The following is a 24,821-nucleotide window of genomic DNA, read 5'->3' as shown; positions in this document are numbered from 1 at the left end:
GCCCTGCCTCCCATGCATGCCTCTTGGTTTTCCAGGTTGAACGTGTGTTCCTCTAGGACCCCTTTATCTTTAGGCAAGCAGTCTCTCTCTCCTGGCCCGTCTGATTTGATGCCACACCCTTCTCTATAGACCTCACCACAGAAATTCTTTGTCTTCCAAGTCTCACCACACATATTCCTCCTCCCAGGGAGTCTCCAATGCTCTACTCAAATGGCCCCCTCCTCACCTTAAGCCACATGACACCCTTCTTTCTTTTCTGGTTCTCATCACCATCAGCATGTCTTGCTGTTGTCAGTGATAATGTGAACTGGGTCATGCATTAGGTTCTACTGAAGAAACAGGACTAGGTAGATAAATGACATTGATTGATTGGCTTGCATATATATATATATATATATATACATATATATTATATAAATTCACATATATTATATAAAATAAAAGGTTTTCCCTACCTTCCATACATGTATGCATGTGTGTGTGTATACCTGTGCACTTTGCTGACGTTCAAACCTAGGGCCATGCACAGGTTACCATGGGTTACAATAAAAGCCCCAAAGTAGTACCGGGTATATAGAGATCCCCAAAGCCATTTTTACCACATCCACTGTAAAGTCGAGTTTTCCACACTTTATTTGATTTCTTCTCTCCAGACAAATCTTTGGTATGTACACTAGTACTTCCCTCATCGTGGAAATGGGGAACTTGAGAATTAGTGGTTGTTGAGGATTTCTTTTCTAAGGACAACTGCTAGCCAATGGCAATACTGGGGTTCAAACTCACATCAACTGGCCCTGGATGTCTGGCTTGCACTTATTTGGCGACACTTTCTGAATATGTCCAAACCCTATTTCGCAGAAGAGTGATTCTGGGCACATCCTCAGCCAAGAGGAAAGTGGTGTGTTGGGGCAGCCATCTGAGGAGGGTGGCGGCTGCTCTGAGGGGTCTCTGTCCTCAGGCTTACTCTGACAGAGACACTTTCCAGCCTACAGCCAGCCCACCCCCTCTCAGCTCCGGCATAGCTGCCAGGTTTCCTGGGCCGGGAAGAAAGCCTCCGATTAGCAGGAGGCTGCGGCTCCCAGCATCCCTGGGACAAGAAGCATCTGTTGCTACCCCCCATTGTTCCAGCTGAGAGCACACTAATTGTCCTCTCCAAAGTTGGACCTCGGTCTCTTGCCAGAGGGAAATTACGGACCCCTTTTTCAGCAGGCTGTCCTCCCCACAGCTGTCAGCTGAATGGCCCCAGGAGGATGGGTAGATTTGGGGGTGGGGAAAGAAGTTCATCTTGCATCCTGATCCACACGGCAAAGGAAAGTTAGCACATCCCTTGGACGGTTACCGCCCACTAAATCCCAGACATGTTGGCAGGAGCTTGTCATGAGGCTTGTGTGCAATTTTGTGGCAAGTCCTTGGCACTCAGGAGCTCAGAGCCAGGGAGCATTTTGGAGGATATAGTGATGCAATGGGCTTGATGGTTTGGGACAAGGAGGGTTCAAATCCAGCTTTGGCATTCATTAGCTTTGACCTCATACAGCCATCACACAGGGTGGCAGAGAGGAACAGTGAGGGGTATATCTAGCTATGAAATATCTAATGAAGTTCCTGTATGCACAAATGTTCAGCCATACTACTAACTTTTTTTTTAGTATTAAACCATCTTATTAGATCTAAACATTGGACCACAGCTGTGAGGATAAGAGACAGGACTCACATATGCTCAAAAAGTATTTTGCTACCAACTGTGCCCAGGCACTGGACTAGTTGCTAAACATCCAGTTGCCAATAAAATATCTGGTCCAATAAGAAAATTATATAACATGAGTGTCCTGATCCCAGACCAGAGTCACAGCCATCGCTGTAAGATGCAGTTGGAAGCTCTGGCAAAATGTAGTGGGAAGGGACAGAGCCTCACCCACCTCTTATCTCCCCAGCCACTGCTTCCTTATGGAGCTCTTCTTGGTACAGTCTCGGGAGCGTGCTCCATCCACAGCACAGGATTGTTTTGCGCATTAGGTCTGAGGGCAAGTCTTGGGTACAAAGCTTTCCTCTCTCTTAGTGTCTCCTTTTCTGCATAGGGCAATAATTGCTAAATGTCACAACACCGGGGAACTGCAGGGGTGGGTTGGGTAAAGATCTGAGAATGGTTTGGGAATCTAAATGCATGGCATCTTCGATCATTTTCAGATCCCAACACCTCAAGTATTGTCTACGTCCCCATATTGAGGTCGTGAGGATACCTGTTCTGAATTTAAAGGAAGTTCCAGACACACAACATGTGCACATGCACACTAGAGAGAGAGAGACAGAGAAGGAAAGGGTCCAGTCCAAACAGCATTCAATGTCCTGGTTAAACCTGATCACTAGCCATGGCATTTCATTAAGACAGAAACAGGCACATGTACATGGCTACTATGGAAACCTTTCCTGTCCGCCTCCAAATATCCCAGGGGCAGATTTAAAGGACAAATGTTCCCAAAACAGGAGTGTAAGAATGCAAATTTACTCTGTGGATTAATTAGACATTAATTCATGTCTAACCACAGACTTGCAAGCTGTATGGGGAGGCCCTGGTTGTTAGCGTGTATCATCTCACTCTGGGTCAGAGGGCAAATGAGGCCCATGGGGCAGGTGCTAGAAAACTCAACAAGTATTTCTTGAGATTCCTTGTGGTAGATGCATCAGGTGCCGGCAACAGCGTGGGAACAAAATGGAGCAATGTCATTTTATGTACCATTAAGCTTAGAGTCAGGTAGGGAAAACAGGTATGATATAAAGAGTCACACAAATAGATAATTATAGACAGCATAAGGCTGCAGGATGAAGATGGGACACCATAGAAGCAGGATTAGAACTCTGTGGGAACCTGTCATGAGCCCATTCATGTTTGCCTGAAGAAGAGGCACTTGAATGAGGTGAGAAATAGAGTTATGGAGAAGCAGGACTCCGTTCTAGAGAAAAGGGGGCTTTATGCAATAGGAAGAGCCTAGAGAATGTTCTTCAGGTGATAGCGAAACATGCTTCACTCAAGAACCACAAGACATAGCAGTATTGTAGTCTGAAATGGCTTGGTGTGTGTGGAGGTTTGAAAGAAGATGACTCCTGAAGGGTGTGGCCTTGGCTTGTTGGAGGAAATTTGCCACTATGGAAGCTGGCTTTGGGAGTCTCTTATGCTCAAGCTATGCTCAGTGTGGTAGACAGTTCACTTCCTGTTGCTTGTGGATCAAGATGCAGAACTCTCAGCTCCTTCTCCAGCACCACATCTACCTGCATGCCGTGTCCTATCATGATGATAATAGGCTAAACCTCTGAAATTGCAAGCTAGCCCAATTAAATGTTTTCCTTTATGAGCGTTGCCATGGTCGTGGTGACTCTTCACAGCAGAAGAAACCCTACCTAAGACAGTGTGTCTCCCAAGGGTTCATATGTGTTAAGCAGAATCCCAGTGTGGCGCTGTTGAGAAGTGGTGAAACTTTAAAAAAAAAAAAAAAAGCAGGAGGGGTGGCGGCTCATGGAAAGGTTTCAATTCGCTAGGGAGCTGTCCTCAGGAAGGACTGACATAATCCTGGACCTGGGTTGCAAATAAACTCCCTCTGTGTGCTCTATGTCTCCTGCATGTCGTCCTTTCCCTTTCATAGACCGGGAAAGGGATCCCTCAGAGCTGAGCGGAGAGTGGCAACATGTTTTTGAGTTTCCAGAAGTATGACCTTCAGTTGCATACATCTCTTTTCTTTATAAGGTTCAGGTATTTTGCTATAGTAACAGAAACTATTCAATGTTCAGGAACTTGAAGTCTGGATAGGCGTCTCAGTTGACAGAGGGTTTAGCTAACATTCACAAGGCTATGGGTTTGATCCCCAATACTTCAAAAATGCCAGAAATTAAAGGAAAAAAGAAATTTGACAGTATAATGAACCACACTAGAAAGACAATCAAGGGAAGGACATCACCACTGCCCTAGGCACCTCGCAAACTGAACAACAACAATGTCTGAGGTTGAGACAAGACACTTTGGTGGGCTTGTAGCTCAGTAATACCATAACTATTTGGTATTTACAAATACACAAGACCTTGGATACAATTGACCTCAGGAAGGAGGTGGGAGAAAAAAAGAGGGAGGGGGAGGGAGGAAGGGATAGAGAGAAGGAGAAAGGGAAAGAGATCAAGGGGCAAAGATGCAGAGAGAGACTATGAATGGGTGATGTTGGGATGTTCAAGCCCAGACTGGTGAGGGTGAGAAGCAAGCGGCTGTGAAGGCATGCAGTGTGGTCCTCTGGGCACGATAGTTCTGAGTAGCACACCAGAGAATGATAAAACAGGCTGCCCCGGGCTGCAAGGGGGGTCTGCATGCTGGGGACTGAGAATGGGGAAAAAAGAGAGTGAACTGCCCCCATGCTGCCCCATTTCCCAGTGATCAAACTTCACTGCTTCCAGTCATACATTCTGGTCTTGTAGTAGCCACTCGGAGTCTCATCTTCCTCCCCAGAATGGAATAGTGTGTGTCAGGAGGGAGACCTGGGTGCACTGGGGCACAAACCAAAAGACTGGGCACTGAAGGGCATCCGGGGATGCCATCAGAGCATGAGACTTGGCTCTGGAGGAGAATGGGGTCCAGAGGTGGAAGGGACTGAGCTCTCACTCCTCGCTTCCTCTGACTGTCACAGCCGAAGCTTCCTGTGTCAACATCTGTCCGAGGCTCTTCTCTCCACACAGCTGCTCTGAACTCTCTGTATGCTCACCTCCACCCGTGCATATCCGTGTAAGAGTGAGAGCAGAGACCATAGCTTAACTATGCCCAAGTAGGGCCAGGCAGCCTCCTGCAGTCTCTTCTGCCATTTCCTCTCCCAAACAGTAGAAGCCAAGCCCTCAAGACTGCGGAAGCCTGGATCCTTACATCCTAGCATGGGAAGATGGTCATCTTGGACTCAGAGATAAATAAACACAGGTTGTTTTGAAGCTGTGAGACTGTACCTGTCACTGTATCCTGACAGGTTCCTGATGTCTCACAGACAGAGAAAGGTTATTCCATGTTCACCTCATCACAGCAAGGGATGAGCATCCACACTTTAGAAGTGAGCATACAAGTTTAGAGAGCTTGCCACGTGGCCATGCTCTCAGAGCAAGACAGGAGGGCTTGGATGTGCACCGAGCGCTGCCTTCCTCATGCCCCTGAGTCCCTCTGCTGCCCCTGTTGTCGAGACAACAGTAGGATGCTTGTGTGCACAATGGTGCGCATCAGCAGATACCCCTGACTGTTTGGACCATGAATCCACAAGGAGTCGAGACGTGGGAAAGTTGCTATCCCCAGGCTGAGAGTGAGACTGTAGAAGCCAGAGTAAGAGAGACTTGGCCCCAGAGTGGTGTCCTGGGAGCCTCTCTGGCAGAGTGAAGGAGGTGCCTAGAGGCCTGGTAATTAGCAACTAAAGGAGTTAAATTAAAAAAAAAAAAGTTTAACCACAGCTAATGAAATTAGATAAAAATTATCTGCTAGCATTTATGAAAAGATCTGATGTGGCCCTGTACAATAAAGGCTCTATATGACTTACAAGATACAGTAAAGTTAATTTTATATTGTGCTGCAGGTGCTGGTCCAAGAGCGTGTTTATGGAAGCAGCCCAGAGCTTCAGACCTGACATTGTAAAGGCCCTGTCTCAGTGAGGAGTGTGGCAAAACAAAGCCCTGGTCTCGGCTTCTCCCCAGGGTAGAGTTCCAGAGAGCTTTCTGGCTGTGCTCTTGTGTTCCCTCAGCAGCCACTCCTGGCAGCGCCAGGCAGAGCCCAGAGCATGAATGACCTCCTAGGTCTCCAGTTCTACTGAACGGCAGGTGGGACGAGATTGGAAGTGACTGTCACGACCTAAGAATTAGGCAATGGCCATTTCTCCATATCTCTGAGTCTTCTTAACCCAGGATCCAGCCTGCCTCTTCTGTCTTCTCTCTTCCCTCTCCTCCTCTCCGCTCTCCTCTCTCCCCTCTCCCTTCTCCCCCATCCCTCTGTGATTTCCAAAGGTTCTAAAGAGCACAACTTAGACTTGCAGTCCCAAAGACACCAGTTCTATGTTCTCAAAGTCAGGAGACCTGCTGGGGCCACCACAGGCTTACCACAGCTCTGCAAGCTCCCTCCAGCCCTGCTCCTGTGTGCATCCTTTACCTAGACTCTCACCCTGAGCTCTCTGTACTGAGACCTGGGATGGGCTTCTCTGCACTGAACATGTGCCGTTCTCCACCCCTGGTTAATGGAGAATTGTAACAGGGTATAGTACTGCCTTGTGTCCCATGTGCTGAACAATCGGCAGATGCTTACAGTACAGCGCAGGACTCTTGACATCCAGCAGTTTTTAAATTGAAGACTCTGGGCCAAAACGGTGTACAGGGATGGACCGGGTAGAGGGGCCAGGCTGGCAGCGGGCACTCAAGCAGACTGGGCTGGAAGGGACCAGGGTGTTGTTTGTGGAGTAGATCTCAGAACTGCTGAAGTTGCTGGGAAAATGCTGGCAGGGAGCCATGTCATAGTTAGGACTGCATTTCCCTGTGTATCCTGCAGAGAGGGAAGCCCTGGACTGTCACCAAGGGAACATGAACAGTTATGAGTAACTCTAACTAAGGAGGTTGAGGAGTATGTGTGGGTGTACCACCCACATTTCTGCCTCCAAGGCTTCCTACAGAAAGGTATAGTGACCAGAAATCACCAGGTCCCCAACTGGAAGGAGACCATGTCCTTCAATGACCACATGGAGGTGATCTAACTGCCAGTTAGGAAGACTTGAAGTACAAACTAAGCTCCCATTATGTATAAGCCTTTATATTTGGGGTTTTAGTTAAGGCACCTATTATTATAGCAGAGTGTGATGTAATCCCTAGGACTGAGGAATATCACCTTTTTCTTCTTTATTAATTTTCAGTAAGAATAATATTGCCTTCTTCTGCTAAGCGTTCTGAAGATGTAGCCTCAGAATCCTTTAAAAATAAATGATGTCTTCTATTTAAAACTAATTTATTTACTTTTACTTCATTCAAATCTGTGTTTTGCCTGCATGTTTATCTGCATGAAGGTGCTGTATCTCCTTCATGCAGATGCACAGGTCATTGTGAGCTGCCATGTGGGTGCTGAGAATTGATCCCCCAGGGCATCTGGAAGAGAAGTCAGTGCTCATAACCATTGAGCCATCTCCCCAGTCCTCCTCAGAATCCTTCTAATCATGGGAATTATTACCAATGTCTAGAAGTATCCCTCAGAATAACATCTATCTGCTAGCCCAGCATGGCTCTAAATTCTTGAGACAGGATTTAGATAGCGATCATATAATATATTACCACAGTTTGCATGTTGTTTCATGGAAGTATGGATGGATTGATGAATGGATGGATGGATGGATGGATGGATGGATGGATGGATGGATGGATGAGTGGATAGGTGGATGGGTAGATGTTTGGGTGGGTAGATGGATGGATGGATGGATGGATGGATGGATGGATGGATGGATGGGTGGATGGATGGGTCGGTGGATGAATGGGTGGATAGATGCAGGATAAATGTGCTACAAAGTTCCTATTTTGATATAATATAGCCTTTAAGGTAGTCTTACATATGAGTCAGAAAGAGGAATGGTAATATTGTGGTGAGAAATGTCACTCAGAAGTTCATGTTCTCAGATCTTAAATCCTCAGTGAAATAGTGACAGGAGTGGGGCTGAATAGGGCTTGGGTCATGAGAGAAGAACTCTCATGAATGGACGAAGGTCCTTCCTGGGTGAGTTTTCGTTCTTCCAGGACTGAGTTGGCTTAAGAGTGGATTAAGCAAGGCCACTTCTGTGTTCCCTCTTCAGTAGGTGCCTGTCCAGCCTTATCTTTTCCATTGAGCTGAAACACTACCAGGCGCTAACCAGAAGATGACCAGATGTTGCAAATGGCGCACACGATCTTAAACCAGAGCTGTGAGCTAAACAAACCTTTGTTCTTTACTAATTACCTAGTCTCAAATATTCTGTTACAGCAAGAGAGAGCTAAAACAGTCGGTGTCCTTGAAAGTGAGAGAGACTAAGAAAAAGAAAAGGAACTCAGTTGCTTCCTTTCCGTGAAGCCATAGGGAAGAGACTGAACACGGGTGGGTCCCCAATCAAAAGCCAGACTTCCCTAATGAGCCTGCAGGATCATTGGGGAGCAAGCAGGGATCACGGCGGTGGGTGGCATATGTGCCTGCTGTGCCCACTGGCTTGTGAAAGGGACCTTAATCCATTGCCCCATTTCTTTCACACCCCAAGCCGGCCAAGGGCCAAGCAGACCTCCAACATCAAAACCAGTGACTGTGATCTGGGCTTTCACCCCCCACCCCTTCCCTCCCTCAAAGAGGATTCTATTGCCAGCACCATATGTCGAAAGGGCCCACGCACAATCCTATTACCATTGCAGGAGGCATTAAATAATTACATTAATTTACCTAAATATGGAAAAAAAATCCCATTACAAATCAAGGAGGCTTGGCATGCTTTCTGGCTGCACACTGGCTGTTTGGCAAGGCCCGCTGTCCTGTTGGGCGCCTACTGCCACTCGGAGTGTTTCCTTTAATTGTGGGGCACATGGCTCCCCTTGTTCTGTTTAATTTTCTTGAAGCTGGTTCCACATTCTGGCTACAAACGTATTATAGGGGGAAAAAATGCCCACAAAAGTATGGATTGTGCTTGAGCATACCCTCAGGGAGGGATCATAAAAATAGTAATTTCTTGTATATGAAACCTTCCACAGAGCAGCCTTTCACTCGATTGCTTTGCAGAAAATAAGAAGCTAAAGCAGAACGGGAAAAAAAAGGGAATCAAGCAAAAGAGGAAGGCAACTGGGAAGAAAGAGGGTTATCCAATGAGAAGAGAGGGACCATTTGGGTCTATGCGGTCCATGGTGATTGAATGGGTATGGTAACCCTCTGAGGCAAAGGTTATGTTTTCCTTGTAACTCTCTGCTGTCTTTAAATCAAGACCCTTCTATATGGCTGAAAAACGCACGGGCTTAAATGTGGAAGATGTGCATGTAGTCCCTGCCCCCTACCCCAATTTGACATGTCCACACTAGGAAGCCAGAGTGACCACTGATGATGTGGTCCTACTTCAGAGGCCCTAGTCTATTACAGGTCTTGACCTAGGACTTCTAGGGCCTCCTTCCTTGGCTTGAGACCTTCTAGAAGGTGCTTCTCAAATGCTCTGTGATGAAGAAGCAGGACTTTGCTTTTCCTTTCTAGTCTACTGCCGACTGGTACTCTTGTATCTCAGCACTTGAATGCTGCATTAAGGCTGGATTGCTAGAAAAAATGTCTAGCTATTTCCTCTTCTAGGCTTGCCATACTAGGAGCTGCAAAGAGCGAGAAGTATGGGCCGCTGGGTTCTGGACACAGAAAGCAGAGAAGCAATAAAATTGGTCCCTCCAAGAAGGGTTGCCAGGGAATTGCAGTGACATTTGAGATAGATGGCAATGATTACTTTCTTTCTTGGGGCAGAGATTTATTTAAAAGAGGTAGTTCAGCCAAACCCAGTGAGGCAAGCCTGTGATCCCCGGTACTCTGGAGGCTGAAGCAGGAGGATTAGAAGTTCAAGGTCTACATCAGTTCTAGAATGAGTTTAAAGCCACACTGGGAAACAGTTAAGATCTTCTTTCGAAATCCAAAGGCTCTTTGTTTGTTTGTTTGTTTTGATTTGTTTTGAAAAGGAGTCACCCCTCTGCCTTTCAGTCTGGCTGCAAACTCATTGGATCCAGAATCTTTCTTTCCCTGGGCTCTCAAATACTAGGGTAAAAGTACACACAAATATGTTCAAGTTTATACTTCCTGCTCCATACGAGCCCCATGCCACGAAACAGTATATTATTCTAGAGTGGGGACCTGGCCAGGCTTGGGACTCTAGACATAAAAAAGCTCAGTTTTCCTGCTCAGTCACACTCCTGCTTACCTCCTGCCTGTCTCACGTGGGCTCCCCTTGGCCTGAGGCTGGAGGCGACATCCTGTCCTATCCTGCAGCATCAGCCTGTAGAAGCTTCTTGAAAACGCTGCAGCTCACGCAGGCCCTGCACCACTTCAACACTTTACCATCTCCATCCCTGAGTTTTATCCGCATTAGCATTTGAAACCGCTCTGCTCTGCTCTGTGGGACCCAGGACACAGAGAGCAAGACGACTTCCTGATCTGCAGAAGATGGATACTCAAGCAGGATCAGTGAGCGGACCGAAGTTAGTGACAGGGACTCAGTAAAGCAATAGAGCTGGCAAATCAGGAAAGTTTCCCACCCTGAGGGGACTGAGGTGAAATAACTAGCAACCTAGAGACTGTTAAGAGTTCTGCGGTAGGAACTCTGCTTCCCAGGGAGGGGCAGGGGAACAAGTCATCTCCATGCTGGGCCTCCCCAGTCTTTAGTGCGTCCCTCACCTCACAATCCTGATCCTGAAGTCTCTGAATGCCAATCTCTCTGCACGCAGAATTAGTTAAGAGCAAGACGATAGAGTAGGGCGAGCCCTCGACACATTCTCAATGGAATCTGGGGCAGACACACAGAAGGACCATGTGGCAACAGGTGCCAGAGAGAGGTGAGGTATGGATAAGCCAAGACTTGTCACAAAGTGCCAATGCTCAAGAGTCCTGGAGACTTCTCTCACAGATTTCAGGGGGAACATGGCTTTCCTAACATCACGACTCTGAACTTCTGGCCTCCCCAACAAAGAAAACACCATTTCTTTAAGTCATCCTGTTTCTGGACTTGGCTACCATTTCAAGATGCCAGTATGTCAGAAACTGAACCCATGTCACTAAATTGTGGAGCTCCAATGAGCATAGGGGACGAGCCCTTTCTGGATAATCTTAGTACCCCCCAACCACCACACCTGCAAAAGAAAGGAAAAGGTAATGACTCCTTTCAGACAGGAAGTGATCTAGGATTCCACCCATGTGAGAGGAAGCTTTTCACAACCAAACATCCAGTTTTGCATGAGAAATTAGAAACAAGAAATGCCTCTTTGGTTCACTTTTTACCAGGGTAACTAAAGCAGAGGATGGGAACAAATGCAGAGAGGGAGGACCGACTTTGAGCATCACAGGGCTCAAGGTTTTTGTTGGATTGTTTGTTTGTTTTTTCTTTTGTTTTGTTTTGTTGAGACAGGGTTTCTTTGTGAAGCAGTCTTAGCTGTCCTGGAACTCACTTTGTAGAAGGTTGGCCTCGACCTCACAGTGATCCACCTGCTTTTGGCTCTCAAGTCCTGGGACTAAAGGTTTGCACCACAGCGCCTGGCAAATGGTTCTTTTTTACATGTCTTCTGTGGGATCCCAGAGCCATCTCAGAAGCCCTTAGGCACAGAGATCCATAAACACACACACAAAAATGCTGCTTTTTACTATAATCTCAGTTTAACTAAAACTTTGGGCTGGAGCTAGGGGGTAATTTTTAATCTAAGATTCCCATTGACTGAAGGGCTTTGGGCCCCACAAGCATTTCACCTGTGCTGTAGGCAAGTATGTCTTACCTATTATCCACATGGGCAGTACTGTGGGTAGAAGAGGATTAATTAGAGAAGCAGCAGTCAGAGGATGATCTGTTAGCCTGGTGGCTGAATCAAATGGATAAGGAGACCAACCAGACAGCTCTGGATGGGGAGCAAGGAGCATGGTTTGGGGCCACACTGTAACGGTAGTGGGAATTGTGCTTTGACAAGTCCTTTGGATCTTGAATAAGACTTGATGCTCTTCATGGACACAGGTGGGTTGTTAAGGAGTATTCCAAACACTCTATCACATTAGGAAGAGATTCCCAAAGATACTCAGTCACACCCAGGCTGTACATCTTGCCCTAACTTCAACTTCTTTGTATTTTTCAGCACCTTTCCTATGCATGAACCAATTATACAAATAGACAGTGGCAAACAGAATACTTAAGCATCTCAGCAATCTTTTGAAATTAGTTTCATAATGCCATCTCTATGCTATAGGAAAAGAAAGGAAAGATCAGAAGGATGACCCTCTGGCCAAAGTCTTGTTAGCAAATGGCAGAGTCGTGATTTGAAGTCCCGATGGCTAGTTGGTCTTAATGGCCATGAGTTACAGATGTACAGCAGACAGAGATCTCTTCATATCTCAAACTGGACAGTTTTAAGAATTTAAATAATTAGAAGTGTGTGTGGAAAAGAAAGAGAAGGAGGGAAGGAAAAGGAAGGAGAAAAGAAGAATGTATGTGCATGCGCACGTGTGTGTGTGAGAGAGAGAGAGAGAAAGAGAGAGAGAGAGAGAGAGAGAGAGAGAGAGAGAGAGAGAGAGAGAGAGAAAACACTTTATTTTACTGTGATAAAACACTACCTGAAAATCATATTCAAAAAGGGAGATAAGTTGGCTCACCATTCTGGAGGTTTTGGTTTACAATCGATAGAGTGCCATACGAACATGCGGTAATGTGACAGAGTTACAGCAGCTCAGATCATGGAGACAAGAAAGCGAAGACAGATGGGAACAGACATGCCATGGGCTTGTGGTGTATGAACTTTTGAGAGATAATTAAGGTTAAATCTCTCTCTCTCTCTCTCTCGCTCGCTCGCTCTTCCTCTCTCTCTTTCATGCATGTGTAAGAGGGAGAGAATAGACAGCTTGCAAGGGTTTTCATGGAATACTTGGAGGGGCAGCCAGTTGCTCGTTCATCATGGAATAAAAATGCAGACAGAGGATGTGATGCATTCAAGGCCGTAGCTTATAACCAGTCCCTAACCAAATCCCAAGATTGCAAAGTCAAGGTTAACTTTGTCCATCACATTGCTGCCTCTTCCAACAACACCCTGAGATCTGCCTGCTGTACTTCCCGAGGACACACAGAAGGTTAGAAAAACGAAAACTGCCTCTGAACTGCGGGGCCTAATGAACTCATCCAGCTCGCCAGATGTGGGATAGTGAAAGGAACCTGACGCACAATCGGTTAATCTTGCATCTTTCCTGGCGGCAGCCTCGGGAACAGCAGGAGGACAGCCCCCAGCCTGTAGTGGTGTTACGGATCACAACGGAAGCATATTGCCATCAGATTAATTTTCCAACGCTCCTACCCCAACCACAAAAATCCTGAGAGAACGAGTGTCAGATACACTTAATAATTGCATAATTAAGACATCTGTTACTCTCCAGCACCTCTTAGTGGAAAATTAACTGAAGAAATAGCAGGTTCAAAGATGTGTTAACACTCTGATAGCAGATTTAATTGAAATATGACGGGGGAGGATAATGGAGATTAAATTAAGCTCTCAGATAATCATCTGACACAAAGATAATTGAGCCAGCCTCTGCCACATTGATGAACGCTTCAGAGATGCTGCGCGGGGTGGCATTTCAGTATCTTCTCCTCCAGGCAAAATGGAATTCTTCTCCCCCTCCCTCCTTCTTCTGCCTCTCTTGTCATTCAACATTTGTATCCTCCAAATCGATAATGTGAACAAGAGTGTAATTGGAAATAAAGAATGATCTGAAATCCACAGGAAATTCTGCCGGGGTGCGTGAAGAAAATACAGTTGCAGGCCGAGACGCAAATGGGTTTTTAGGAGATGTGTCCCTACCCTGCATTCCCCCTGGGAATGTTTTTCCAGCATCTCTTCCCTGGTTGGGGAACACTTCCCATGTGGAAGATGGGCAGGGGGGAAATGATGGAGGAATCCATCTACATCGTCTCCCAACAATTGCTTCATGTGTTTCCTCCTCTCCAGAGAACAATAATCCTGCATGGCAGGGAAGGTGAGGAAGTAGGGATGGCAAGGCACTGGTACCCTAGGATGAACAGTACCAATACTAACCTAAAGCAGCAATTTCTGTTCTCCATCACTGTCTGTGTGGGGAGATGGCACGTGGGGAGCCAGCAAGGCAGGAGGGGAGAACAATGTCCAGGGATGAGACCTTTACGTGTCTCTCATTCTCTAACTCAGTAACACCACCCAATGGAAGGGCAGTGAGTGCTAAGTCAGGGTACAGAATAAAGGGGTGCTTTGAAGGGAAATCTTTTCGCTACCTGCTCCATCTGTGCCCCAACTACTTCAAGCTTCAGATTGTGGATTTTATACCCGGGTGTCTGATCTGCTTTCCCAGTACAGCCAAGAGAGTGGGGTCTCCCAAGGTCTTCCAAGAGAAGAGAATAAGTTTTGTCTCCAACAAGGAGACAATAGGGCCAGGTCTCCCGTGAGAAGACAGGTGGCCAGGTCTACAGACACAGAGCCTTCGCATTTCTGCCTGATTCAGCTCTCACCAGGCATCGCTGGGATTCCCTAATCTCGACCAGGCCCTATGATTTAACACAGCTCTTGGACTCCCTTTGGAAAACACCATTGATACAAGGACCCATAGAAGAATAGCACAGGGAGCCAGCCAGCCATGACCTTGGACAAGACATAGAAATGATGAGGTTCTCACAGGCTCCTGTTTTTAACAATCATCCCCCAACAGGTGATAGGATTTTTTAGGGGTGGGGTCTAGCTGGTAGAAGTATATCTCTGAGGGGGGTGACCTTTGAAGGTTATGTCCACTGCTGGTTGTCATCTCTGTTTTGTTCACTTTGATTTGGACACCAGCAGTGACTGACTGAGAGGTTCCCACCAGTCCACACGACAGACAAAACTCTAAAGCCATGAGCCAAATAGATTTTGTCTCCCTCAATTGCTTCTGTTAGGGATTTTGGTCATAGCAACATCCAAGTAAGAAAAGCAGAGGCCATCCGTCTCTGATGGGTCTTGGCTGAGGTGTGTGATGCCTGCCAAGCCCAGTGTGAGGGAACTATGTGGAAATTTTCACTCCTATTGCTTCTTCCTTATATTATGACCTTGGCAGGAAGCCATCCAGTGGATGGTGGGACTCCAAACTATGGCACATTTGGATAAACCACACTTTAAGTACACATTTTAGTTCATGTTGACTCTCCTGGGCACAGCATCCAAGAACACTGGGGCAGAGTCTACCATCTAGAACAGCAGTTCTTAACCTGGGGGTCGAAACCCCTTTGGTGGTCAAATGACCCTTTCACAGGGGTCACCTAAAACCATTAGAAAACATAGATATTTACTTTAGGATTCACAACAGTAGCAAAATTGCAGTTGTGAAAAGGCAATGAAAATAATTTTATAGTTGAAAGTCACCACATGAGGAACTGTATTAAATGGCTGCAGCATCAGGAAGGTGGAGGACTGCTGATGTGGAACCTCATAGTAAGCAACAATCCCCTTTTACCACTGACTTAGTTTCCTCTTTCAATGCTGTGGGACAACAGTCTTCTACCCTGTAAAGATTTGTCACTTGTATTACTTTAATAAAATGCTGATTGGCCAGTAGCCAGGCAGAAAGTATAGGCGGGGCAACCAGAACAGGAGAATTCTGGGAAGAGGAAAGGCTGAGTCTTCAGTCGTCACCCAGATACAGAGGAAGCAAGATGAGAATGCCTCGCTGATAGAAGGTACCAAGTCACATGGCTAACACAGACAAGAATAATGGGTTACTGTATGATGTAAGAGTTAAATAATAAGAAACTCTGAACTATTAGGCTAACCAGTTTATAATTAATGTAGGCCTTTGTGTGTTTCTTTGGGACTGAATGACTGCAGGACTGGGAGGGACAGAAACCTCTGTCAACATTCCAAGGCCCAGGAGACTTAATCAAGAAGCTATTCTTTTGGGGGAAGGCCTTCAGATTCTGAAGGACGATAAGTTCCCATCTTGATGGAGAACCCTAGGGTTCTTGGTCCTAGATTTTCCCTACATCTTCAGTAATACATGCATTTCATCTCATGCAACTCTGGGCTGATCTAGGCAGACAAGTTCAGGAAGAAAGGACAGTTGTCTGTACTCTGCTCTGCCCCACACTGTGACTCTACCTCAGCATGAGAGAGCAGGGCATCTAGGGAGAAGAGAACCAAAGGGGTTGTTTTGATCAGCCTCGTACAGCCAGGTAATAGAGCACCAGAAACTCCTTTCAAAGAAAAGATTCTTGACCCTCCTCTGACCTCCCTTTTTATCTGCAGGATGGGTGTACAGGACCCATAAATTATTTAATCCCACCTCCTTTGTCTGATCTGAGGCCACTGACACCATGCTACTCCAAAGAAGGGACTTTGCCTAGAGAAAACATCAGAAAATCCATGTTCATGGTGGAGATGTCTTCTTACATTTACCCTCCAGCGTTTCCAGAGTTCCTCTGAAGGGCTGATTATTTTCAAATTGTGTATCATCTTATTTTCTTGGGTAAACTGCACGGGCAATGGTATGTTTTAGTGAGTATTAAATCCATTTTACATATTTCAAAATAATATCTAATTAAAATGTCAAGGTTAGAGCTCTTGTGACAGGAGTGGACAGGGCTCCGCCCTTTCTCAGCCTCTCAAAGGGAACATGTGAAATATGTCCTATAATTAGGGGCAATTATAAATTCCAATTAAAAAGAAACCCACACAATTCTGAAGATATGCATTCTTTGAAGCAACTTGCTTTAATTTACATTCTTGTTACACCCAATTGTCTCTCTGCTTCCTGGGATGTGTTTCCACACATAGGACTTCCAAAACTACAAGAGAAAGCAGGCCAAATCTGGGGAAAGTAAGAAAGTTCATTAAAAAAGGGTGATTGCGTCTATAACTTCTGGACTTGGTGTTCATTGATTAGAGATTAAACCTCATCCTTTGTACTCCTCAGATTGGGATTTTTAATTAGGATGTCATTATTACACAGATATACTGAAGGCCAAATTGATTTTCCAGATCTTTTGAAATAATAGCACTACTTCTGCAAAATGAAAATCATAATAGATTATTGACTTCAGGAGATTTGATCCAAGGGCACCTCCCCAATGTCAGCATTTTCAATATTTTCAGTTTCATGCAAAGAGACAGTTGTAATGAGGCTTATATTAAAAGTTTGTGCACATTGACTCCATGTTAGGAACGCCGATGGCATCTCATTGATTACCCCTGAATTATAACCGCAGTGACTTCGCTTATGGCAGCACTGTCTGCATGCCATACGTGCATGGCCTTTGTCTGCTGCTTTGGTTTAATTGTAAAGCGCATTCCTATTCATGAAGAGCATACGTGATACACACGGTCAAAGGGCTATCAACTCTGGAATTCATATCGCCCTTACTTAGTGCCTCGGTGACTTTTCTCTTAGTTACAGGAGCTTGTCTGGAACCTGCCAGTCACTGAGCATTTGAATCCAAACCACTCAGAAAGTATTTATGTATTAATGACTCCGTTGGCACTTTCAAAATCACACCGGAATTTACATGAAAACATGCCGTTTGTTTAACCGCTAACAGCCAGGGTGACGTGTTGGTGAGGTCTCTGCAGCAGAAGCATTGGCAGACCCTTCACTCTCCGAATGAGAGCAGACGCCACACCTCCATCTCCTGCTCCTTGGTGACATGCCCAGGATCCAGTGGCAACAGAACGCCGCCAGAAGCTCGTTGCAGACAGGGTATCTAGCATCCAGAGAACTGAGGTGAGATCTAGCGCTGAGACTCTGACTCCTGCCGGCAAGCTCAGGGCAGTGTCCTGCAAGTGTCGCTCGGTTTCCCCACTGAATCAGGCAGCGCCCTAGTGGCAGTCTGTTTGTGGGTCTCCTTGGCTACTTGGCTAAGCTCCCTGATGCCATGGAGTACGGTTCGAGCATCTTTGTGCGCTCTGTTGCTGGCAGTGCCAACGAGCCTTGCTTTTTGTTACGCTTAGACCAGTGGTTCTCAACCTTCCTAACGCTCCCTCCCCCCACCCCCTCCACCCCAACCTCGTTTAATACAGTTCCTCCTGTTGTGGTGACCTCTCTGTCCCACCCCATAAAATTATTTTATTGTTGTTTCATATCTGTAATTTTGATATCGTTATGAATCATAATGTAAATATCTGCCATGCAGGGTATCTGGTATTCGACCCCTTTGAAAGGATCAATAGACCACCAAGGGGTCATGACCCACAGGTTGAGAACCACTGGCTTAGACCATTTTAACACAGACTTGACTATACATATCCAGTGGACGCACACAGGTGGAGCTTGGGTGGGGAAAGCCAGTGAAGACCCACGTGCACTTGGGACAGTTCATGCTCACTTCTCCATGCATACAGTCCTATCAACACAGTACTTAGACTCTGTACACCTGGGAGACTGTCTACAGAACCCAGCTGATCCCTCCCTCCGGCATGGCACTGACACCCACACAGACACGAGTGGCTGGACAAAAGACCCCTTTCACCCACCCAGTCTTATCAAGGTATAGACAAAAATACATACGTCCCCCTCCACCATGTCTAGTTTTCCTCCGAGCATATAATATTTATTTGTAGTCTTTGCTGGTGTCACATGCTGGAGTTGATGAGAAGAACTACATTTCACACATCCCAGCACTGGCTAGAAGAAAAAGAAGTGGAGAATCCCAGTGGTTTGCACAGACAAAGGAATATTATTCAGTCTTTAAAAGGGAACAGAATTCCGAATCAGCTGCATCCTGAACAGGGCTTTGAAAATGAACTCAAAGTGAAAGGACGGACAGAAAAAGCCGTTGTACAACTTCACTGACATGACACATCAGGGCAGCCAGATCCAGGGGAAAGTAGGCTGGGGCTTACCAGAACCCACAGGAACTGGAGTGGGAGCTATTATCTAACAGTCCCACCATTTCAGCTTATAAGAATGAAGCTCCTGGTAACAGACAGTGTGGCAATTGCACGACTCTGGTTTCAACGCATCTCCCCAAAAGTTATATGGTGGAAATTTGATAGTCAAGGCTGGTTGTATTGGGAGTTGGACTGTTGTGAGGTAGTTAAGAGGAACACCTTTGGAAGCTATCAAGCCGCAGCCCCCAGTCCCTATCACTGTCTCTATTGTGTTTGTATTGTGATGCTCTCTGCCATACTGTGATGCGGCAGACAGTCTTCCCCCACCCCATTCTCGGAGCCAGAACGCAATTAGACTACAATTACCCAGTCTGCCGTGTTCAGTTCCAGTAACACAAGATAAACCACGGTGTGTATTTGTTGCCACTGGAGACTTAGAAACAGTTCCAAAAAACAAATTTTGTATTAATTTATAACACACAAATACAAGTGCCAGTCTAGAGAGGTTTGCTTCAAAATATGGCACTGGGGCTGGAGAGATGGCCCAGTGGTTAAGAGCACCCACTGCTCTTCCAGAGGATCCCGGTTCAGTTCCCTGCACTCCTGTCAGAAATCTCACAGATGTCTGCAACTCCAGCTCTAGGGATCCTGTGTCCTTTTTGAGCCTTCATGTGCACCAGTACACACATCACACACACTCACACACACACAAACACACATACACATAGAAATACATATATAAACATGACTTAAAATAGAAATGGCATTTTTAAATTAATAGTCAAGATTTGGAAACGGCAGATCCAGTGGGGTCTCCATGAAACAATCTGGGTGGGGTACCAAACATTTTCTGTGAGGTACTCAGAGTTTAAAGGTTTCAGGCTTCTACAGATACGTTCTCTGCTGCCTTTGACCACGGAAGCAACTGGAAATGACATGTAAATGAATGAGCTGAACAAGCATGACAGATTTCTCTGCAAACCTTTATTTATAGACATCCACTTTAAATTGTATGTGATTCTTACAGAGAAAAAAACTATTTTTTTGTGATTTTTTGTTGTTGTTCAAGCCAGTAAACGTGGCAGCTCGAGGGTCTTAGTGAGCCTAAGTGGCAAACCAAGTTTGGCCTCTGGGCCAGAATCTTTTCATCTTCCATCTAGAACTACAGAACTCTGATGAGACAGCGCCTTCGAGAAAAGAACATTCGACACTGTGTCCTCTGATGGGGAGAGAATGTCAGCCCTGGAAGCATGCCAGCCAGTGACTTAGACAACAGACATCCCCGGGTTGAGAGAAACTGCTCTCCGATTCTCCACTGCCTTCCTCGGACTTGGCCCCTCTACCTAGTCAGTCCTGAGGGTTAGCACAATCACTTCCAGGTCAGCAGAAAAGCCATTAGATTCATCACAGGACATCAAGAATGTCTTTTGTTGGGCAGTGGTGGCGCACACCTATAATCCCAGCACTCAGGAGGCAGAGGCAGGTGAGTTTAAGTTGAACTCTGTGAGTTCAAGGTCAGCCTGGTCTACAAGAGCTAATTCTAGGACAGGTTCCAAAGCTACAGAGAAACCCTGTCTCGAAAGAAACAAAAGAAAAAAATGGCTTTTAACATTCCTTATGGCAGTGGTTCTCAACCTTCCTAATGCTCTCTGTGGCCCTTATGTTGTAGTGACCCCCAACTGCAAAATATTTTCCTTGCTACTTCATAACTGTAATTTTGCTATTGTTATGAATCATCATATAAATATCTCATATGCAGGATATTTGATATGTGACCCTGTGAAAGGACCATTTGACCCCAAGGGGCTCAGGACCCACATATTGAGAATCAGTGCCTTATAGGATCATTTCTACAGAACAGACCCTGCACTTAAGTCCTGTATAGTATAGTATAAAGTGTACACTTTATAGGGCAAAAGGTACCAGACCAACAACAGTCTGTTCTGCTAAACTAGGACACCAGTTATAATTGCCTTAAAACCCGGCAAGGATGATCTTCATGGAAAGCAATTGAGGAGCCCTTGTGGTTTGAGTTCGGACTGTCCACCATAAGCCTGTGTTCACAGACCTGTTCTGAGGCTGGAAGAGCCATTCTGGAAAGCTGGGGGACCTGGTGGGGTGGGGTAAAGTAGGGTGTCCGGAGGAAGCAGGCCAATAGGATTGGGCCCTTGGTGGATATAACCTGGTCCTTGGCTCCCGCCACCCTCTGCTTCCTGGTCTATCTTGATGTGAACAGCCTCTGCCACAGGTTCTGCCTATGAGGAATTCCAGCATGCCTCTCCCGCCATAACTAATGGAACACAGCCAAATCAATCTTTACTCACTCCAGCTGCTCCGTCAGGTATGCCATGGCATTGTATGATTAACCAGTATGGGGGGATGGGGGTAGAAAAAGATTCCCAAACATCTATAGTGGAGTAGTTTTGGCAGCGGCCTCATAGACATGCCATGCGCATGTTGCACGACTTCCGCAGAATCTAGAAAACCCTTCTGGTCCTGAGCAGCCGCTGCAGACGAAACACAGAGAACCCAGAGTGCTTCGAAAACTCATAGTTTGAGGATTTTAGGGGACAGAGGTTTGGGATTTTGTTTTAGAGGGAAATGTTAGAAAAGAATTCATTGACCATGAATAGCAGGTTACCAACACTCTAATCATAAGTTCCTATCATGGCTCTGCCCATTCCTCAGAACCCTTAAGCAAGAGGACTCCCATCGCCGATCGGCTATATTGTTTAGAACAGGAGACTCCTCAGTGGCCCAATGCTTCCTGTTGGACAACAGACAAAACAGAAGAGAAGAGTGCAGCCTCTTTCGTCTGCACATCTAAGGTCCTTCAGGTACCCACGAGTGCCCAGCAACAGTCCAGGGGCCGAGAGGCAAGTTCACGGGCTTTCCGCTGGCTTCTCCTGCGTTCGGCTTCCTCCTCTACTTTTTAACGTGTCTTTCATTAATCCCCAGATTCTTTTGCCCGTGTTTACATTTCGTTTCCACGCTAGGTCGTGGCGCTATTTTTGTCAACAGGGAACAGGAGCCGTTCACAGTTGTCCCTAAATAATTTCGGTGTTTTGTTACAGCGAAGATGGCCGCAGCCTGGATGCCTTGCCGAGCTCACTCAGAAGGGGCTGCCTTTATTAGTTCTAACTTTATTTCTCGTAAAATGGGAGGCCATTTGAGTAAAATGATAGGGGAAAATTCTTAAACAGAACCAGCATGTAAACATGGTCTTTATGGCTTGAAACGTAATCCCCAGCTGATGCCGCGCTTCGTGTTTCAACTGCCAGGAAAACCTGCCGTCTATATATCAGGCGGATTAATGGAGACTGCAGTGATGGAGTTAAGAGGGTCCCTTTGCTGAGGACGGTGTGTTGGTCTGGGGATGATTTGGGGCCTCTCTTGTGCGTAGATTGAAGTGCGCACATCGGAGTAAATCATAGGATGTGCCTTTCCCCTTAATCTCTTTTTTACGTTCAAAGGCCTGCAGACCCGGAAGGTGGGAGCATGAGAGAGAGAGAAGGGAGGAGAGATAGAGAAGGGGTGGTCTCAAATATGATCCTGACTCTCTCTCTCTCTCTCTCTCTCTCACTCTCTCTCTCTCTCTCTCTCTCTCACACACACACACAATCAAAGCAAAGCAAAGCAAAAACAAAAAACAAAACCATGCCACTCTCTGACAATTGATCTTTTCTAGCAAAAGAGAAAAATCCTTCACTTTTCAAAATTGAAACTCCTAAAGTGTGCATCGGCCTAGCTTCATACCCCAGCCCCTCTTGTAGGTAATTTGCTGGTTGACTAAATTCACAACATTCTGGTAGCTTCTAGTCAAGGAATTTCTGTTCCATCCAGCTGGTTACCACAATTACCCTCAAAACCAGAATTTTCCAAATGTAAACTTTTCCTCACATCCTTTAAGTCAGGGACAATTTAGCAACCCCTACCCCACCCGCAATGATTTTCTAATAATACCAAGAAACTGGGCCTCTTAGCTTTGTCTCCCATTGCTAAAGATCTGAGCTGTTGATTCTTGTAGGAGAATGCATCACGCTAGCTCATTGATAGAGCACATCTCACTGGTCAAACACAGCAAAGGCGTGTTTGTTCTTGAATTTCTGTTGGATGCTCAGAGGGTGAACCTCTGTCTTGTGGTTCAAATGCCCGGTGTTTTACCATCTTCAGAGACTTGTAATGCTCCATTGTGGTTTCAGCCCAACGATGCCCCATAAAGTTCCTGTCATGACTACTTTTCCTGGTAAGTAGTGACTTTTGGGAGCTGTGACAGCTGTGAGAGGTGAGGCCTGAACGGCAGGTCAGGAACTAGGTCGGCCTTTGAAGGCTGTATCCACCCTTGGGTTCCGTCTAGGTCTCTCTCTGCTTCCTGCCATAGATTTCCTCAAGAGAAGCCACTCCACTGCACCGTCCCCTACCATAACAGGCTGAAACCCTCTCAAATGGGGACCCAGAATAAACCTTTCCACCCTTGGTTGGTTCTATCAAGTGTTTTGTAGCAGCCATGTTGAAAGTAATGCATGCACATTTTGCATCTGCCTGGGAAGTGCAGGAGACAGAGAACCAGGAATCCCCGTATGGGACATAAATGGGCCATTAACAAGACTCAGTTACATGGCTCCATTTACCTACAAAGGACACTGGGATACATCACGTATCTCTTATCCCAGGGAAGAGCGTTGGCTTCAAACCTCCATTATGATGCCAGAATCCCAGAACCGCCTGGCCAAACAGCTGACAGGATGTCCCCCAGAGGGGGGGAGGGGGAAGTTGAAATAAAAACTAAATAGTTTCTTTTGCAAATTGTATCCTGTCACTGACAACTGGCCCCATTTCACTCAGTCTTCACACTAGCCCCATGAAGAGGCAAATGTTCACTTTTACACGGGTTTCCCTATGGAAGGGGGACGTAGTCATGGCCTGGGTCACAGCACTAAATGACAGCATTTAAATCAGAACCTCGACCTCCCAAGGTTGGATTTTCAGTTTTTACTACTGCACTGCAGCTATGGGAACAGGAAGCGTGGGATGGGGCAGGACCGGGTACCTGGAGAGAGCTGGCATGGCGTGCCAGTTGGAAGACTATTTGGGGTTCTCCATAGGTGTTGGTAAAGTCTGACTCACGGGACTCCTGAGGGGTAGGACTTGAAGTCATATGTCTTCATATGACTCTGAAGGGAAATGTCAGTCTCGTGTGGGGTTCGAATCTCTGGGCGTTGTTGTCTCTACCTTTTCTTCTTCAGAGGTCAACGCTCAACTTCTTTATTGCGTTGGTCAGAGGAAACGTGTGCGTGGTTGCGACAGCAACGAGAACAATGGGATGGGAAATTCTCTGGCCTCCCACAAACAAAGGCTGGTTCAAGATGAGCCCGTGAGATCCCGAGCGAGAGATCCCGAGCGAGCGGGACTGGCGCTCTGGAGAGAGTTGAGGTCTGAGTCCTTTCTGTTCCTCTCGAAGCTAGTGTGACCCAATCAAATGCTTCCAGTCCTTCATGCCAATGGGAGAGCAGAGATCCGACCCCTTTGATGCAGGCAGGGAGCCCCCAAGAACTCTTCAGGGCTTCAGAGTCACGATTTCAAAGAGGTTTGTGGAAATGTTTCATTAATTCTTATAAAGAAATCTTCTTTTCTTAATTTTTTTCATTAACTTCAGACATTTACTTACAATTACATTTGTTCTGTGAATACAATGACAGAAATTAATAATTCATAGCTTTTGTCAGGGAAAATTTTTAAAAAGGGACAGTTGCTCAATCAAATACGGCTTTAAATGCACAATCTTTATTTAAATAAGATGAAAAGATAAATAATGAGGACTGTTATTGTACTTTGGAGGAATCTCATCTTTTCCTAAATTATATCCATGCCACGCCAGTGACATGAAATCCTGGGTTGCTCAGAGCACATCACGAAAATAACAGGCTCCCAACTGATGATCGGAAAGTTGACACACGTTCACTCTGCAGCTCTGCCTGAACGTGCTGAGGCCTTGTACTTAGTGACAGCGGCAGAGCCGGGGGGGGAAACACGGGCAAGGATTGACAGCCCCTCTTCTACGATGGATGAAAGAATTAAGGTCCAGAGCAAGGGAGACTTACAAGTTCCCACAAATGAGCCCAGGGCAGAGGTCCTCGCTCTCCAGGCCAGGCTCTCAGAGCTGTAGTGCCATCCTTCTGTCACTGTCCCCCAGGGCCCACCTGCTGCCAACTATTGATGATGATTGGAGGTACAATAGCCAAACCAAATGGTTG

At 46.1% G+C, this 24,821-nt stretch overlaps 1 long non-coding RNA gene across 1 annotated transcript in view; it reads left to right on the top strand.

The window, feature by feature from the left end:
* The first annotated feature begins 23,917 nt into the window (after positions 1-23,917).
* Positions 23,918-24,821, top strand: part of LOC125395410 (uncharacterized) — a 31,167-nt gene continuing 30,263 nt past the window's right edge. The window contains exon 1 of the long non-coding RNA XR_007230548.3: positions 23,918-24,154. This is a non-coding gene — a long non-coding RNA (uncharacterized LOC125395410). The remainder of the gene's footprint in view (positions 24,155-24,821) is intronic.

This window comes from Myodes glareolus, chromosome 22, assembly GCF_982192425.1.
Source record: "Myodes glareolus chromosome 22, mMyoGla1.1, whole genome shotgun sequence".
NCBI lineage: Eukaryota > Metazoa > Chordata > Mammalia > Rodentia > Cricetidae > Myodes > Myodes glareolus.
Note: the sequence above shows the minus strand (reverse complement) of the source record. Positions and strands in the feature narration are given on the sequence as shown.